Source organism: Nyctibius grandis, chromosome W, assembly GCF_013368605.1.
Source record: "Nyctibius grandis isolate bNycGra1 chromosome W, bNycGra1.pri, whole genome shotgun sequence".
Lineage (NCBI taxonomy): Eukaryota > Metazoa > Chordata > Aves > Nyctibiiformes > Nyctibiidae > Nyctibius > Nyctibius grandis.
This window is the reverse complement of record NC_090694.1, coordinates 26,229,703-26,247,323: the sequence shown is the minus strand read 5'-3', so window position 1 is coordinate 26,247,323 and position 17,621 is coordinate 26,229,703. Positions and strand designations below refer to the sequence as shown.

The 17,621-nt window shown below is 43.8% G+C and overlaps 1 protein-coding gene across 11 annotated transcripts in view; it reads right to left on the bottom strand.

Moving 5' to 3' along the window:
- The window catches only part of LOC137675752 (vasculin-like), a 92,443-nt gene that overhangs the window by 29,143 nt on the left and 45,679 nt on the right, over positions 1-17,621 (bottom strand). The window lies entirely within an intron of this gene.

The window sequence follows — 17,621 nt, the reverse complement described above, 5'->3', positions numbered from 1 at the left end:
CCTAAATTCAAAACACAGTATTATACCAGCTACTAGGAAGAAAATTAACTCTATCCCAGCCGAAACCAGGACAAAAGCCCAGTTTATTAGCCTTGTCATTGTAACTTAATAAGGCAAATGCAACTAGTTATGAAACAAGTAAAATCTAGAGTTAAAAGTGTACAGATTCACAAATATACTTCAAATTAACAGCTTATAAGTAGGCACTGTAGAAATTTTATAGTAGTAAATATTTTATATACCAGTAGGAAGTACTTTATAAACTAAAACCTTATGTTGAGAATAGCATTCTGAAATCAAAACACATCCTGACTAGAACTCATACCTAAGGGGATTAAACCAAAAAAGATCCTGTCTTACAGCAGCTGTCTTCCCTATTACTTCTATCTGGCTTTATTATTTTAACACTATAACATTTCTTTCACTGTTACACCTTAAAAATTCAAGAATAAATTCTCATTCTGCAAAAGTAGTGCTTAGCCTTACTGTTGTACATGCCACACATACAGTGAGTGATAGCAGAGAGCTGTGTTACCCAGCACCTCCCTGCCACACAGCCAACCTTTGATGCAGATGAAGCAAAGCCCCCTTCCCTCCAGCACATACTGTGCACATATATGTCCACTGTATTGCACATGTACAAGAGATCCAACACTTCCCAGTGCCATAATAGCTACAAATGCATAAATGCACAGCTATGTGGAAATGTACTATGTGAGCAAAGTAAGCTTAGTGATTCCAGGGAGTATCAACTTTATTGCACCAAAAGTATCAACTTTGCTGCCTGAAGCTCGCTCCCTCTCCAGACTGAGTAACATTCAGGAAAAAAAAAGTATAGCAATAATGCTGCATGTTTGAAAATTAAAGCCCCAAGTTTATTTCAATAGTTATTATCCATTAATGTCTAAACAAGCCATATTAATATTTAAAGTACTCCACTGGTCAAAATGAGTAGAAAGAAAAAAAAAAAAAAAAGGAAATCACATTAATAGGTTTAACTACTTTGGAAAAATATGTTGAAGAAAATTATTTCCTTCTCCCCCAGCACCACGAGACAATCACACAAAAAATTACACCTAAGTTCTACTGACAATGCCCCAGCAGAGCTCAAGGTGCTGTTCAAAATGCAGTAAGCAATAGATATGTATTTCCAAACTGCATAGAAGTCAAATGAAAAGGGATTTCCCTCTCAATTTGAGACCTGGAAAGTGAATTATTTCCTTGATAAACTTGGAGAGAAAGAAAAAACAGAAAACCACAAGAAATTATCAAAATATCTTAGTAGTTAACAAATTATCATAGTGAATCTCAATATTTAAGTAAAAAATAATTCATTATAAACAAACTTTGAATAAGCTGCCAAAAATTTCCGAAAGCTCCAGATCTGTTGATCATATAGATGAAATTTTAGAAAATAGCTTCATGTGTTCATTTACATACAACAACCTTCTAATATTGCCTTTAGAGTTTAACTTTTTTTTGTATGAACTCTGAAGAACAATCACATTTTCACAAACTATAACTGACAACACTTTATATATAGTGTTTGAGTAGTACTTGATATAATGCATCTAAAGTCTCTAAATTGCATGCAAAGATCATGCAGTTTGCATTTTCCCCACATGATGGAGGTATCAGTCTCTCAAGCCTCTTGTGGCAAAGATGACAGTAAACTTTGTAATCAACAGGAAACCTACTGACAATTTCTGGAAGCTGAGAAATTATCTGACTTGATTCAGCCAGCCAAGAAAGCAACACAGATTTCTGAAATATAAAAGTCTTATTGCTTAACATGAAGTAACAGTAAGCTTGCAAAAACTACTCAGTTTACCAGTCTATCTGCAATCTCCCCATACACATTTTACAGCAATCCTTTCTGAAAAGTTTCATCCATATACCAAGATTGCTTCACTATTCACAACACACTCCCATTTCCACCTGCTCAACTACAATACTGCATTGATGCAAATATATTGGTTCCAGACTTGAACTAAAGCTACTGAGCAATGGATACCCAGCTATCTTGACAGACTTTGCTATATAGAATCACAGAATGGTTCGGGTTGGAAGGGACCTCTGGAGATCATCTAGTCCAACCCCCTGCCAAAGCAGGTTCACCTAGAGCATGTTGCACAGGGTCGCGTCCAGGCGGGTTTTGAATATCTCCAGAGAAGGAGACTCCACAACCTCCAGGGCTCTGTCACCCTCAAAGGAAAGAAGTTCCTCCTCATATTCAGATGGAACTTCCCATGTTTCAGTTTGTGCCCATTGCCCCTTGTCCTGTCACTGGGCACCACTGAGAAGAGTCTGGCCCCATCTTCTTGACACCCGCCCTTAAGGTATTTGTAAGCATTGATAAGATCCCCTCTTAGTCTTCTCCAGGCTAAACAGACCCAGCTCTCTCAGCCTCTCCTCATGAGAGAGATGCTCCAAGTCCTCTGATCATCTTTGTAGCCCTCTGCTGGACTCTCTCCAGTAGTTTCTTATCTTTCTTGAACTGAGGGGCCCAGAACTGGACACAATACTCCAGGTGTGGCCTCACTAGGGCAGTGTAGAGGGGGAGGATCACCTCCCTCGACCTGCTAGCCACACTCTTCCTAATGCACCCCAGGATACCATCGGCCTTCTTGGCCACAGGGGCACATTGTTGGCTCATGGTGAACTTGTCCACCAGGACTCCCATGTCCTTCTCTGCATAGCTGCTTTCCAGCAGGTCAACCCCCAACCTGTACTGGTATATGGGGTTATTCCTCCCTAGGTGCAGGACCCTACCTACACTTGCCTTTGTTGAACTTCATTAGGTTCCTCTCCGCCCAACTCTCTAGCCTGTCCAGGTCTCACTGAATGGCAGCACCGCCTTCTGGTGTATCAGCCACTCCTCCCAGTTTTGTGTCATCAGCAAACTTGCCTTCGTCCAGGTCATTGATGAATAAGTTGAACAGGACTGGACCCAGTACTGACCCCTGGGGAACACCACAGGCTACAGGCCTCCAACTAGACTCAGCACTGCTGATCACAACCCTCTGAGCTCTGCCATTCAGCCAGTTCTCAATCCACCTCACTGTCCAACTCATCTAACCCACGCTTCCTGAGCTTTCCTATGCGGATGTTATGGGAGACAGTGTCAAAAGCCTTGCTGAAGTCAAGGTAGACATCATCCACTGCTCTCCCCTCATCTACCCAGCCAGTCATGTCATCATAGAAGGCCATCAGATTGGTCAAGCATGATTTCCCCTTGGTGAATCCATGTTAACTACTCCTGAGGACCTTCCTTTTCTCCACATGCTTAGAGATGACATCCAGAACAAGCTGTTCCATCATCATTCCAGGGATGGAGATAAGGCTGACTGGCCTGTAGTTTTGTTGCAAATATTCTGATAAAATAATGAAGATTTGATCATATAGGAGAGTCAGGTTTGAAATAGGTAACCATAGGCACTGTTAAGTTTGAAATAGGTAACTGTATAGCAACCCAGATGGGATCTTGTGAGTGAGACTGGAAGGGATCAAGTGTCGATCGAGCTCCAGCCAGCACAGAGGACTTCTTGGGGAGAACCATCGCCCTCAACCCGTAAAGCTCCTCGCAACATTCCCTGGAACAGGGTAAGGCACTTCTTTTTGGAATTTAGTTTGGAAAGCCTGCCTGTAAGACACAACAAAAGACGCACAGGGTTGGGTCTAAGAGGGTACCCGTGTGCATTGGAAGACCAGGCGTCTGCCCTGTCGGGTTCCAGATTAAGGTCTGCCTTAAAAGTAAATCTAGAAATAAAATGCAGACAGCCCACGTGGGGGCCCGCCTAATTAGTAAAAAGGAGTAAATCTAGAAATAAAATGCAGACAGCCTACGTGGGGGCACACCTAATTAGTAAAAAGGAGTAAATCTAGAAATACAATGCAGACAGCCCACGTGGGGCCCACCTAATTAGTAACTCCAGTGCAGCCCACGTGCGGCGTGCCTGGTTCAATGCAGACAGCCCACGTGGGGCCCGCCAAATTATAAATCACCCGGTATGCTTAACCTGCCTGCAGGTAAAGCACCCCCCCAAAATCCTGACCCGAAATAAAATAGATTCGTGATCCTTGAGTTCAGACAAAGCACAACCGAGGCACGGTATCAATAAACTTAACTCTGACTTTATTAAGTCCAACAATGAGGCAACTCAGTGAGCAAGGGAGAGGGGGAGAGAGGGGGGGAGAGAGAGAGAAGTAAAAGAAAGAGATGAAAAGAAAACAGTTGAGAGGGAAAGGATAGTCACCACCCCGGGATCCAGCGGCGTCCCGCGGGATCTTTTGTTGCTTCTCAGAAGATGGCGGTGGGGGCCCGCGTGGTCGGGCGGTCCGGCCTCTTTTATAGAGTTTTTTGGCAGAGTCATGTGACTTGGAGCCGCCAGTCAACAGTTCGCACCAATCACAGGTCCGAGGGCGGGACACGTCCAGTTCCTGCGCCGTAGGATTGGCCCATTGCCAGGCTGTCGCCAGATATGTCTCTCCGGAGGAGGTGGGGGGCATGGAGGGCGGAGACCTCCCTCTCAAGTCGGCGCCTACCTTATTGCGTCATAAAACGTCGCCAAGGTCAGGCAGTCCGGTAACTCCACAAGATGGCGCCTGAGCACATGGCATAGGACGGTTTCTGAGACAATACCGAAAGGAAGAAAAAAAAAAAAAAAGGGGGAACACAGAACAGATCCCCACATGCCCGTAAGTCATAAGCAAAAGCTAGTGCTGGGTTGGACTTTGTTTGGTATTTGGTTTTGAGTACTTAGTTTGGTAACTGTCATTTAAGTATTTTGTCGCACGATAGTATCAGGATTCGAGAAACTGTTTAAAAGCAAAAGTTCTGGGAATCTGGTATTGGATGAAAAGATACCAAAAACATCGCCATTGGGGTGTTTATTAGCACATTGGGGTGAATTGCATGATGATTTACGTAAAAGTCAGATGACAGAATGCTGTAATCATTAGTTGACTTTGTATGTTTTGGATGATCAAGAAAAACGGAAAAAAAAAAAACAAACCAAAACAAAAAGGGAACTTTGAGTTATAATATTATACTGCAGTTAATGTTGTTTTGTAGAAGAGACGGTAAATGGAATGAAGTGCCGTATATAGGTTTGGGGTTTTTTGAGACAACGAACGGATTAGCAAAAATAATGTAAATTAATTAGTCGAGATAATTTGGTGATGGCATTAACTTCAGAAAATAAGAAAACAAAGAAAAGAGAAAAAAGAGAAAGTGACAGAAACTAAATTAATAGCTGCCTTAACAGGGAAAATAGCAAAGGGGAAGAGGACTACTGTCTTCATTTAGGCCACACCCAGGGCTAAACAATAGCATTTTTCCTCTTACCCAATGCCCCTTCCCCAAATGAGAAAGGGAATTGGGAAAAGGAGGGAGACTTGTAGGTTGAAGTTAACCAGATTTAAGGAAATGAAGAAATCAATATAAATGACAACACAAAACAGACAAAACTATACTTATCTACAGATCACTAGCAAGCTGCTCCAGCAATCATGATGAGGAAGAGGGGAGGAGACACGAGGAAAGCAGAAAAAAAAACCCCCACCTCTTCCCAGCAGACCCTCTCTTTTATAGTGAGCTTGATGTCAATGATATAGAATACACCTGTGGGCCAGCCAGGGTCAGCTGCCCTGGATTTAACTGCTGAGGGCCTTGATCACCATGGCTGGCCACAAACTGAAACCAAATCACAATGAAACCAGGACAGCATTCCACCCCTTATTCTATATCATTTACATCAAGTCACTACTATTTTCCCCATCCCTCAACATACATACACATCCACATATACACACAGATATTCTCTCCAGTCCATGGGCAATTTTTCCAAGAAGTCCACTGAATCCAAATCCACGAGTTTAATTTCTCATAATATTTCTCAGGGCAGGAAAAAAAGTTGGTGTGGGATCCACTCAGTTAGGAGCACAAAACCAGGCCTCAGTACAGTGTTATAGACTGTTGAAGTTGGGCACAGCAGGATGGTGTATTGCATCTTGATCTTGCAGTGCATGTATCTGCTGAAGCCCATTTTCAGGGTTCGGGGTGATTCTTACTATAAGAAATGACACTTAGCATCATACAGTTATTGGCTATTCTCACCCAGAATTAAATCTCCTTGGGGTACACATTTAACTTCCCCACCCTCCTGCATCATCCACCAGGTGCACCCAGGTCCTTGAACAAAAGCAACTCCAGAAGTGGGTTTACCTTTGCTCGAGGCAGGAGTAATCCAAACTGTTTTCCCCAACATATTTCTCACATGAACCACAGGGACTTTATCCCCCTCTACAGTGAGCAACAGCTCAGATTGAGCAGGACCAGCCCGACTGACAGATCCCCTGGGATTAACTAACCAGGTGGCCTTTGCTAAGTGTTCATCCCAGTTTTTGAAAGTCCCATCACCCATTGCTTTCAGTGTCATCTTCAACAGTCCATTACATTGTTCTACTTTCATGGCAGCTGGTGCATGGTAGGGGATGTGATATATCCATTCAATACCATGCTCTTTAGCCCAGGTGTCTATGAGGCTATTTCAGAAATGAGTCCCATTGTCTGACTCTATTCTTTCCAGAGTGCCATGTCACCACAAAATCTGCTTCTCAAGGCCCACAATAGTGTTATGGGCAGTGGCATGAGGCACGGGGTATGTTTCCAACCAGCCGGTACTTGCTTCCACCATTGTGAGGACATAGCGCTTGCCTTGGAGGGTTCATGGAAGCGAGATGTAATCTGCCAGGCCTCTCCATACTTATATTTCAGCCATTACCTTCCATACCACAGGGGTTTCAGCCATTTGGCTTGTTTAATTGCAGCACATGTTTCACATTTGTGGATGACCTGTGCGATGGTGTCCATGGTCACATCCACCCCTCAGTCACGGGCCCATCTGTATGTGGCATTTCCACCATGATAGCCCGATGTATTATGGGCCCATCAAGCTAAAAATAGTTCACCTTTATGCTGCCAGTCCAGATTGACTTGAGCCACTTTGATCTTAGCAGCTTGATCCACCTGCTGGTTCTTTTGATGTTCCTCAGTGGCTCTGCTCCTGGGGACATGGGCACATACGTGACCTACCTTCACAACCAGCTTCTCTAATCAGGCAGCAATATCCTGCCAGAAGTCGGCTGCCCAGATTGGTTTACCTCTGCGCTGCCAATTGGTCTTCTTCCACTGCTGTAGCCACCCCCATAGGGCATTTGCTACCATCCATGAGTCAGTATACAGGGAGAGTACTGGCCATTTTTCTTGCTCAGCAATGTCTAGAGCCAGATGGATGGCTTTTACTTCTGCTTCTCATTCTCTATTGTATGGTGGGGCCTCTTCAGCACACATGAACTCCTCCTCTGGCAACATTCCAAAATCATTACTTTCAGCCAGTTCATAATTACTTACAGAATTCCTGGGCGATTAAGGTTCCCTATTTGGGCCCACTGAGTAATCAATGCAACCCACTTACTCCATGTAGCATCAGTTGCATGATGTGTAGAGGGGGTCTGTCCTTTAAACATCCAGTTCAACACTGGCAATCCGGGTGCCAGGAGGAACTGTGCCTCAGTGCCAATTACTTCTGAGGCAGCTCAAACTCCTTCATAGGCTGCCAGTATCTTTTTTTCTGTTGAAGTATAATGGTCCTCTGATCCTCTGTATCCCCAGCTCCAAAACCCCAGGGGTCAAACTCAAGTCTCCCACAGTGCCTTTTGCCAGAGGCACCAGGTAGGACTCTTCTCCCCAGCTGCAGTATGGAGGACGTTCTTTACTTCTGGTCCTATCCGGACTGGTCCAAGGGCCACTGCATGGACTATCTCTTGTTTAATTTGCTCAAAAGCCTGTTGTTGCTCAGGGCCCCATTTAAAGTCATTCTTCTTCCGAGTCACTTCATAGAGAGGGCTCACAATCTGACTGTAATGGGGAACTTGCATCCTCCAGAAGCCTACTACACCTAGGAAAGCCTGTGTCTCCTTTTTGTTAGTTGGCACAGACATGGCTGTTATTTTGTGGATCACATCCATTGGGATCCGACAGCGGTCATCTTGCCACTTGACTCCTAAAAACTGGATCTCTTTTGCAGGTCCCTTGACCTTTCCATGTTTGATGGCAAAACCAGCTTCTAGAAGGATTCGAATGACTTTTTCCCCTTTCTCAAAAACTTCTCCTTCTGTATCACCCTATACAATGATGTCATCAATATATTGCAGGTGTTCCAGAGCTCCACCCTTCTCCAGTGCAGTCTGGACCAGTACATGGCAAATGGTGGGGCTATGTTTCCATCCCTGGAGCAAATGATTCCAAGTTTATTGGATGCTCCTCCAGGTGAAGGCAAACTGTTGCCTACACCCCACTGCCAAAGGAATGGAGAAAAACATATTTGCAATGTCAGTCGTGGCATACCACTTGGCTGCCTTTGACTCCAGTTCATAATGGAGTTCTAACATGTCCGGTACAGGAGCACTCAGCGGTGGTGTGACTTCATTCAGGCCACGATAGTCCACAGTCTCCATTCCCCATTGGACTTTCACACTGGCCATATGGGACTGTTGAAGGGGGAGAGTGTTTTGGTGATCACTCCTTGGCGCTCCAGTTGACGGATCAGCTCATGGATGGGGATCAGGGAGTCTCTGTTAGTCTGATATTGACCATTCTAGTAGCAATAGGCACCTTTTGCTCCTCAACCCTCAGCAGCCCAAGAATAGAAGGGTCCTCTGATAGACCGGACAGGGTAGACAGGTGTTTAATTTCTTCCATCTCCACAGCTGCTACACCAAATGCCCACCAGTACCCCCCTCAGGTCCTTGAAATACCCTCTCCTCAGGGAATCTATACCAAGAATGCATGGGGCATCTGGGCCAGTCACAATAGGGTGCATCTGCCACTCAGTCCCAGTCAGACTCGTTTCAGCTTCCAATACAGTTAGCTCTTGGGAGCCCCCTGTCATGCCAGAGATAGAAATCGATTCTGCCCCTTTATAGTTTGATGGCATTAGGGTGCATCGTGCACCAGTGTCCACTAGAGCCCTATATTGCTGTATCTCTGATGTGCCAGGCCATCGAAGTCACATAGTCCAAAAAACATGCTTGTCCCTATCCTCCGCCTGGCTGGAGACAGGGCCCATCTAATCCTGAACATAGTGTTCGATATCGACATCTCGGCAGCTCACATAGATTCGATCCCCATTATTCACGTCTGGTAAATAGGGATCCAAAGCCCATCTACACTGTCTGGAGAGCTTCCCATTGGAAACTGGAGCAACAAAACTCCTGTAAGAAGCCCCGTTCCTAGTCGGTTCATCTTGTAACTTACGTACAAGTCTCTGTAAAGCCGAGGTAAGTTTTCCATCCCATTTACTCATGTCTTCTCCATGGTCAGGCAGGAAAAACCACAGGGTACCTCATGATGTCTACCTTCTCTCCTGAGTAGGTCTTGCAGGGGAACACTGTCTCCTGATGGCTAAGACATTCTTCAGTACAGGCAAGGAGCAGGGTCTGTCCTCCATCTGGGACAATTTTTCCAACACCTTACTAAGCAGTTCTGTGGATTTGTTAGATGTTTTTTCCACAGCAACGACATTGGCCCATGGGGAGGTAAAGAGATTGTCTGCATATTGTCGCATCCGATTATCTATGTTGTCCACCGTCAATACATCGGCATCTGCCCAGCTAAATAACACTAATGAGTTGCTATATAATGGTAGCGCGGTCTGTATCTACTTGCACCACATGGGTCTGGTAACTTTGAATGCACCTGAATCTACTGGTATCTGCAAGTCATCTAGGTCAGCAAAAATCAGGTCCCACACAGCTATTTCCCTAATATTATAACCCCTCTCTCAATGGTTGTCCACTTGCTTGGGTGGTATATGACATCATCCCTAAAGGGATACCTGTTCTTCATGCTTTGCAGGAGTTGCCGCCAGAGAGGGAGAGGCTCTGCACCACTTCCAAGACCCCTATCAATACCCACTTCTCTAGCCATTGATCCCAGCTGCTTGGCTTCGCTACCATCTAACTTCAGACCATCAGCTCTGTTATCCCCGCAGCAGAGCAGCCAAGTAACAAGTTGCTCACCTTCATGACGGCTGTAATCTCTACCTATATCTTGCAGCTCACTCAGGGATAGGGATCAAGTGGTCACCTCTGGCTTGGCCTCCTATGATGTCCCTGGTTGGCCATCACGACCTGTTCTTCTTGTGGTTTTTATCTTCTGTACAGGGGCGACTGATACTGGCACTGGTTAAATCCCTAGGTTAGCTGCATCACTCATCACTGGGGGCTGATTAGCTGCAGCCCTTGTTGCCAAGGTCTGGGTCATTGCAGCAAGTGCTTTCTGGATTTGGGTAATTGCAGTACCCAGTGCAGAGATCTGAATAGCCTCTGGGGTAGCCAGGGTGCCTGTTGTAGGGACTGGCATGGTCTGAGTATCTGCAATTCCAGTTGTGGATGCCGGGGCAGCTGCGGTGTCTGTTACAGTGGTAGCAGCAGCTGTGCCATATCTGCCCTCATACCAATGTTGAAGTGAGAGCAAGAGCTCAAAGACAATCAAAAGGCCTGACAATATGAGCATGGTGGTTGAAACATCCCACAGGTATTCAAAATTCTCAAAAGCCAGTGAGATCAGCTTCACGGGAAAAAGAACATACATCAGCCATTTCCATTCCATAGAAATCAGAAATGGGCACAGTTCCAAAAGAATTCATAATACCATAAACCAATGCCAAACCACATAGCAGAGTGATACCTCTAAGACCATGCCCAGAAGTGACAAACCACACAAAACCAGTAACAAACAGCAGCAAAACCACACATTTGATTAGCCATCCCAAAAGCGACTATAAAACCAAACACCAGAGAATTCCACCCAGAGGTCCTGCTACCAACACAATGAATGCTTGTACCAAAACCAGTCAAATCTGTGAAAACTTTAACCCTCCAAGACTCTTAGACCAAAAGTCTATGGTTCTCCCAGGTGATCTATTTACATTGGGCGCCAAATAAACTGTCTTCATTCAGCCCACACCCAGGGCTAAACAATAGCAGTTTTTCTCTCACCCAATGCCCCTTCCCTAAATGAGGAAGGGGATTGGGAAAAGGAGAGGGAGACTTGTAGGATGAAGTTAACCAGATTTAATGAAATGAAGAAATCAATATAAATGACAACACAAAATGGGAGAGGGAGAGGGAGAGGGAGAGGGAGAGGGAGAGGGAGAGGGAGAGGGAGAGGGAGAGGGAGAGGGAGAGGGAGAGGGAGAGGGAGAGGGAGAGGGAGAGGGAGAGGGAGAGGGAGAGGGAGAGACCCCCCACCTCTTCCCAGCAAACCCCCTCTTTTATAGTGAACTTGATGTCAATGATATAGAATACACCTGTGGGCCAGCCAGGGTCAGCTGCCCTGGATTTATCTGCTGAGGGCCTTGATCACCATGGCTGGCCACAAACTGAAACCAAATTCCAATGAAACCAGGACAACGAGCAAGAGGAAGAGGAATCATAGAATGTTAGGGGTTGGAAGGGACCTCTGGAGATCATCGAGTCCAACCCCCCTGCCAGAGCAGGACCAATCTAAGGCAGGTTACACAGGAACGCATTCAGATGGGTCTTGAAAGTCTCCAGAGAAGGAGACTCCACAACCTCTCTGGGGAGCTTGTTCCAGTGCTCTGTAACCCTTACAGTAAAGAAGTTCTTCCTCATGTTGAGGTTGAACTTCCTGTGCTCTAGCTTGCATCCATTGCCCCTTGTCCTATCGCAGGGCACAAGTGAAAAGAGGTTGCCCCTTTCCTCTTGACACCCAGCCCTCATATTTATACACATTAATCAGATCCCCTCTCAGTCTTCTCTTCTCCAGACTAAAAAGCCCCAGGTCTCTCAACCTTTCCTCATAAGGCAGGTGTTCCAGTCCCTTAATCATCCTTGTAGCCCTCTGTTGGACTCTCTCCAGTAGATCTCTGTCCCTCTTGAACTGGGGAGCCCAGAACTGAATGCAATACTCTAGGTGAGATCTCACCAGGGTAGAGTAGAGGGGGAGGAGGACCTCCCTTGATCTGCTGGACACCCTCTTCTTAATGCACCCCAGGATACCATTGGCCTTCTTGGCCACAAGGGCACACAAGGTTTTAGAAACTTTGGTGACTGGGAACCTAATGCACCTCTAGGTATACATCAATGTGCATATTGTAGGGAAGATAGACATTGGAAAAAAGATTGTCCTAAACTGAAAACAAGTCAGCAACAAGCTGCAAGAATGATGACCCTAGATGAATGAAGGGGACCAGAGGGGAAACCCAGCTGAACCTCTGGTTACAAATAAGCTGTGAAATGATACAGTTGAATTTTTAATAGATACAGGAGCAACATATTCTGTTCTGAACACTTGTAAAGGGAAATTAGAAAATAAAACGGTTAATATAATTGGAGCAACTGGGAAACAGGAAAATAGGCCATTCCTTCAACCCCTGGATTTAAAATTTGGAAATAAGGTAATTACACATGAAGTTTTGTACATACCAGATTGTCCGATACCTTTGTTAGGACGGGATTTGTTACCCAAATTAAATGCTCAAATAGTTTTTGAAGAAGGAAAAATCCTTTTGAATATACCAGAATCGAAGATGGGAAATATTGATGATACAGGAGAAAGTCAAGGAACAAAAAATACCACAAGTGGATGAGGCTGTTATACCTACAGTATGGAATACAGACATTGTCCTGGTTTGGCCTAAACCAGGCCAATTTTCTTTTCAGTGATTTTTACTTTCAGCTAAGTCTCCTCTAAGTAACTGCACTTTCTGAAACTAACTGCATGTTTTGCAGACAGTGTCTGCTTCCAGGACTGATAACGCTCAAAGTTTGTAGTTATCGCTGAGGCATTGGTAGGGATGTTGTGCAGTAAGGCTCTTGCTGTACTTGTTCTTGAGAGAAACCAAGGTCACTGCTGAATTCCTCACTGCTTACGAGTGAAGAGCCGAAGGGGGGTCGCAGCTGCAGGGGGGAGCGGACAGGGCAGGTGACCCAAAATTGACCAACGAAGGTATTCCATCCCATACATGTCATTCTCTGTATAAAGCGGGGGGATCACGAGGGTCTCGCTCTCTTTCTGCTATGGCCGGTGTCCAAAGAGGACTCCGTCTGTTTTTCTGCTGCCCCCGATCCCGATCCGTGCATCCCTGAATCCAGCTCTCGACCGTCGCTAGGCCCAGGCTGGGCCTTCCCGGAGCCTGCCCTGCAGTGCCGGTGGTGACGTGGCTGACTTCAGGGGAGCTCAATCTTGGTTTTGTATATATATTTGTATATATTTGGTTATTTCTATTATTATTATTATACTCTTTTTCATTATTATAGTTTATTAAAACTGTTTTAACTTTCCAACCCGGAAGTCTCTCTCCCTTTTCCCTTTCCCTTTGGTGGGGGGAGGGGGGATAACAGAGAGCATCTGCCACAGGTTTAATAGCCAGCCCAGCTTTAAACCGTGACAGACATACTGGGTAGATCAAAGACAGCACAGCCTATGAAAATAGATTTGAAAGAACTAGCAAGGCCAGTAAGAATCAAACAGTACCCAATTAAGCCTGAGATTAGACAAGGAATTAAGAAATTAATTAATAAATTTTTAGAGTATAGGATTCTTGAAGAGTGTGAATCAGAATATAATACTCCAATTTTACCAGTAAAGAAACCTTCAGGTGAATACAGCTTAGTTCAGGATTTAAGGGCCATAAATCAGATAGTTGAAGACATACATCCTGTAGTTGCAAACCCATACACACTTTTAACAGTGTTGAGAGAGAATCATCAGTGGTTTACAGTGCTTGATTTAAAAGATGCTTTCTTTTGTATACCCTTGGAAAAGGAAAGTTGAAAATCGTTTGCTTTTGAGTGGGAAAATCCACAAACAGGACGAAAAATTAACACGGACAAGATTACCGCAAGGATTCAAGAATAGTCCAACGATTTTTGGCAACCAATTGGCAAAGGAACTTGAACAGTGGAAACAAACTGACTCAGAACTTAAACCTGGACATCTGCTTTTACAATATGTGGACAACATTCTGATTGCTACGGAAGAAAGATTGACCTGTATAAAGGTAACAATAGATCTTTTAAACGTCCTTGGACTAAGTGGGTATAAAGTATCTCAAAATAAGGCTCAGATAACAAGCCAAACTGTGATATATTTGGACTTTGAAATTTCCAAAGGACAACGGCAATTGGGAACAGATCGTAAGGAAGCAATCTGCAGTATCCCCAAGCCAAGAAATGTTCATGAGCCTTTTTGGGAATGGCTGGGTGGTGCCGACTCTGGATAATGAATTACGGTCTGATAACTAAACCGTTATCAGAAGCCCAAAAGGTTGTACCATTTTTATGGAGCCCAGAGCAACAAAGGGCATTTCAGGACTTAAAACGGGCTTTGATAACTGCACCAGGACTGGGACTTCCAGAGCTAACTGTTACAAATATTCAAAATTAAATGGAATTCAGTTTAATCACAAAATGATAGGTTTAGTAGGTTAGGTATACTGGGGAAGGGATGCTGTATTCTGCCTTTTTCCTTCTCTTTTACTTGCTATTTGATTTGCCTGTGAACTGTCGTGGAGGTTGAGAAATTCTTTAAATTCTTTATCCTATCAACCTGATGCGTAAATTAACTACCTAAGCATATCCTTAGAATGGTACAGAACATTACGGTTGTGCAAAACCCAGCGAGAACTGGTACGAAGGTTTGAATAAGAGCCAAGGGACTACTACACCTGCCAAGGAGAAGAGGTGAAAAGTGCACAGCGAGGAAGACATACGGCCTTCATCCCTGAGACCCCGGCCCACGACCACCAGAAGAAACCACGCATGCGCAACTAGGAGGAGTTAAAGGCGGAGGCTATGGAAATGATTTCTCGGAACTCATTATAATAAAGACTGCCTTTTCGGGGAAAAGTTATGAATATGTATAGGCATCCTTGGAATCATAAAGAATATGTAACATTTTACTACATAAATACAAGGTGAATTATCAAGGGGGGCGCGCACAGTTTTGGAGGGTTACCCTCATGCCGCCCAGCGCTGCAATAAAGGTGTGCCTGCTTCTTAATGCTACGTTGGTGTTAAGAAGTTTTATTCCCGATTTCGGTGACATAACCAAAGACTTTTAGTTGTTTGTTCATGAAAGGCAACATCTCGGGGTGTTGACCCAGAAGATAGGAAATTGGAAAAGACCGGTTGGGTACTTCTCCAAACAACTGGACACTGTAAGTAAAGGATGGCCTGCTTGCCTTCGAGCAGTTGCAGCTACTGTTATGTTAATACAAGAAGCTCAAAAATTAACTTTGGGAAGAATGATAATAGTATATGTACCACACATGGTGATCACTGTTTTAGAACAAAAGGGGGATCATTGGCTATCCCCTAGCAGAATGATGAAGTACCAAGTAATTCTGACAGAACAAGATGATGTAATTTTGAAAACAACTAACCTGGTTAACCCTACAGTCTTTTTGAGTTCTGTACAGGAAGAAGGGCAACTAGAACATGACTGCCTGGCAACCATCGAATATGTGTATTCCAGTCAAGAAGATTTAAAAGACATACTGCTGGATGATCCTGATTGGGAGCTGTATACAGATGGCAGCAGTTTCATAAAAAAATGGAATTCGTTACACAGGATATGCGGTGACAACTGAAAATTCTGTTATAGATGCAGATTCTTTACCTTGCACAACTTCAGCTCAAAAGGCAGAATTGATAGCTTTGACAAGGGCATTAGAGCTAAGCAAGGAAAAGAAAGTGAATATTTGGATTGATTCAAAATATGCCTTTCGTGTAGTACATTTCCATGGAATTTTATGGAAAGAAAAAGGATTATCTTCCCAGGGAAGAAGCATTAAATATAAAGAAGAAATTTTATAATTAATACAAGCAGTCCAGAAACCGACCAAGGTGGCAATCATGCACTGTAAAGCACACCAATCAGGAAATACAAAATAAATTATAGGGAATAAATTAGCAGATAGAACAGCTAGAAAAATCACAAAAAGAAATGCCTTACAAATGGCATTGGTTCCTACTAAGACCATTAGTTTACCAAAAGAAAACCCTAAATACTCAGAGGAAGATGAGAAATTAGGAAAGTTATTAAATGCAAGGAAGAATTTGGCAGGATGGTGGGTGACATCAAAAGGTCAAGTAGTAATCCCACCGCTTTTAATGAGGGAAATAATACAGACAAAACATAAGGAATGTCATTGGAGAGCAGAAGCATTAGTAACTTCCCTAAGAAGACAAATAGTATCAGTGAAAATGCTAGAAATAGCTAAAACGATAACTGCAAAACATGAGATCTGTTTGAAAAACAATCCAGTAGTAAAGAAAAGGGTTCAGATGGGAATATTAAAATCAGGAATGGAACCAGGAGATTATTGGCAAATATATTTTTCAGAATTACATTCTGGTAGGGGTTGATACTTTTACAGGATGGCCAGAAGCTTTTCCCTGTCGAACCAAACAAGCAAAGGAAGTTGTTAAATGGCTATTGCAAGAAATCATTCCAAGATTTGGAGTACCCATTGGAATTTCTTCAGATAGAGGTTCACATTTTATTGCAGAAGTGGTGCAGGGCATTAGTAAAATTTTGGGAATTACTTGGGACTTACATACACCTTGGAGGCCACAATCTAGCGGGAAAGTAGAAAGGATGAATCAAACACTGAAAAGACAAATTAGTAAAATATGTCAGGAAACCAATTTGAAATGGCCTCAGGCACTTCCATTAGCCTTTTTACAGATTCGGGTTCAACCAAAAAGTGGAACATTAATCAGTCCTTATGAGTTACTATACAGGAAGCCTTACGGGTCTCCTGAACCAAGTTTAAACATGCATTTAAAAGGAAAACAAGATGTATATAACTAACTGCTTTCTTTAGGAAAAACACTAACTGCGCTCAGAAGTGTGGTTATTTGGAACAGACCTCTGTCTTTGGAGAATCCAGTACATGATTTCCAACCAGGAGATTATGTCTACGTGAAAACTTGAACCTCTGAACCTCTTCAAAAGTGTTGAAAAAAAACCCTTTCAAGTACTGTTGACCACTTTCACCGCCATCAAGATCGCTGAATCAGATGCAGACATCAGAGATGGCTTTAGAAGAAAAAGCTTCTATCCTTCTCATTATATGGGAGCGCGATCCCCTCATAAGGGGGACTCTCCTTTCTTCAGGGAATTGTCAGGGAGCCGAAAGGATTCTCCGCACAGCAGATCTGGCTCTAGTATCAGCAGCAGGAGATACTCTCATGAAAGCAGCAAAACCTATCCTTTCCACCAGTCACAGCATAGCAGAACTATGTCATCTTTACATAAAAGAAATATTTCTTCTCAGCAAGGTAAAGAGAGGACGTCAGTTCAGTCACTGAAAACATCAAGAGATGCATCACCTTCAAGCTCCACAGCAGTAACACCACCAAAGGTCTTGGATAAGAACAACAGACTATCGGAAAAGGAACTTGCAGAAGCCGCAAGGAAGTGGACAGCTGAAAAGTTGAGGAACTTAAACATTTCATTGCTCAGTACGATGCTGCCAATCAAGATCTGTCAGAGTCCTTCAAAGATGACTTTACAAAATAAAATG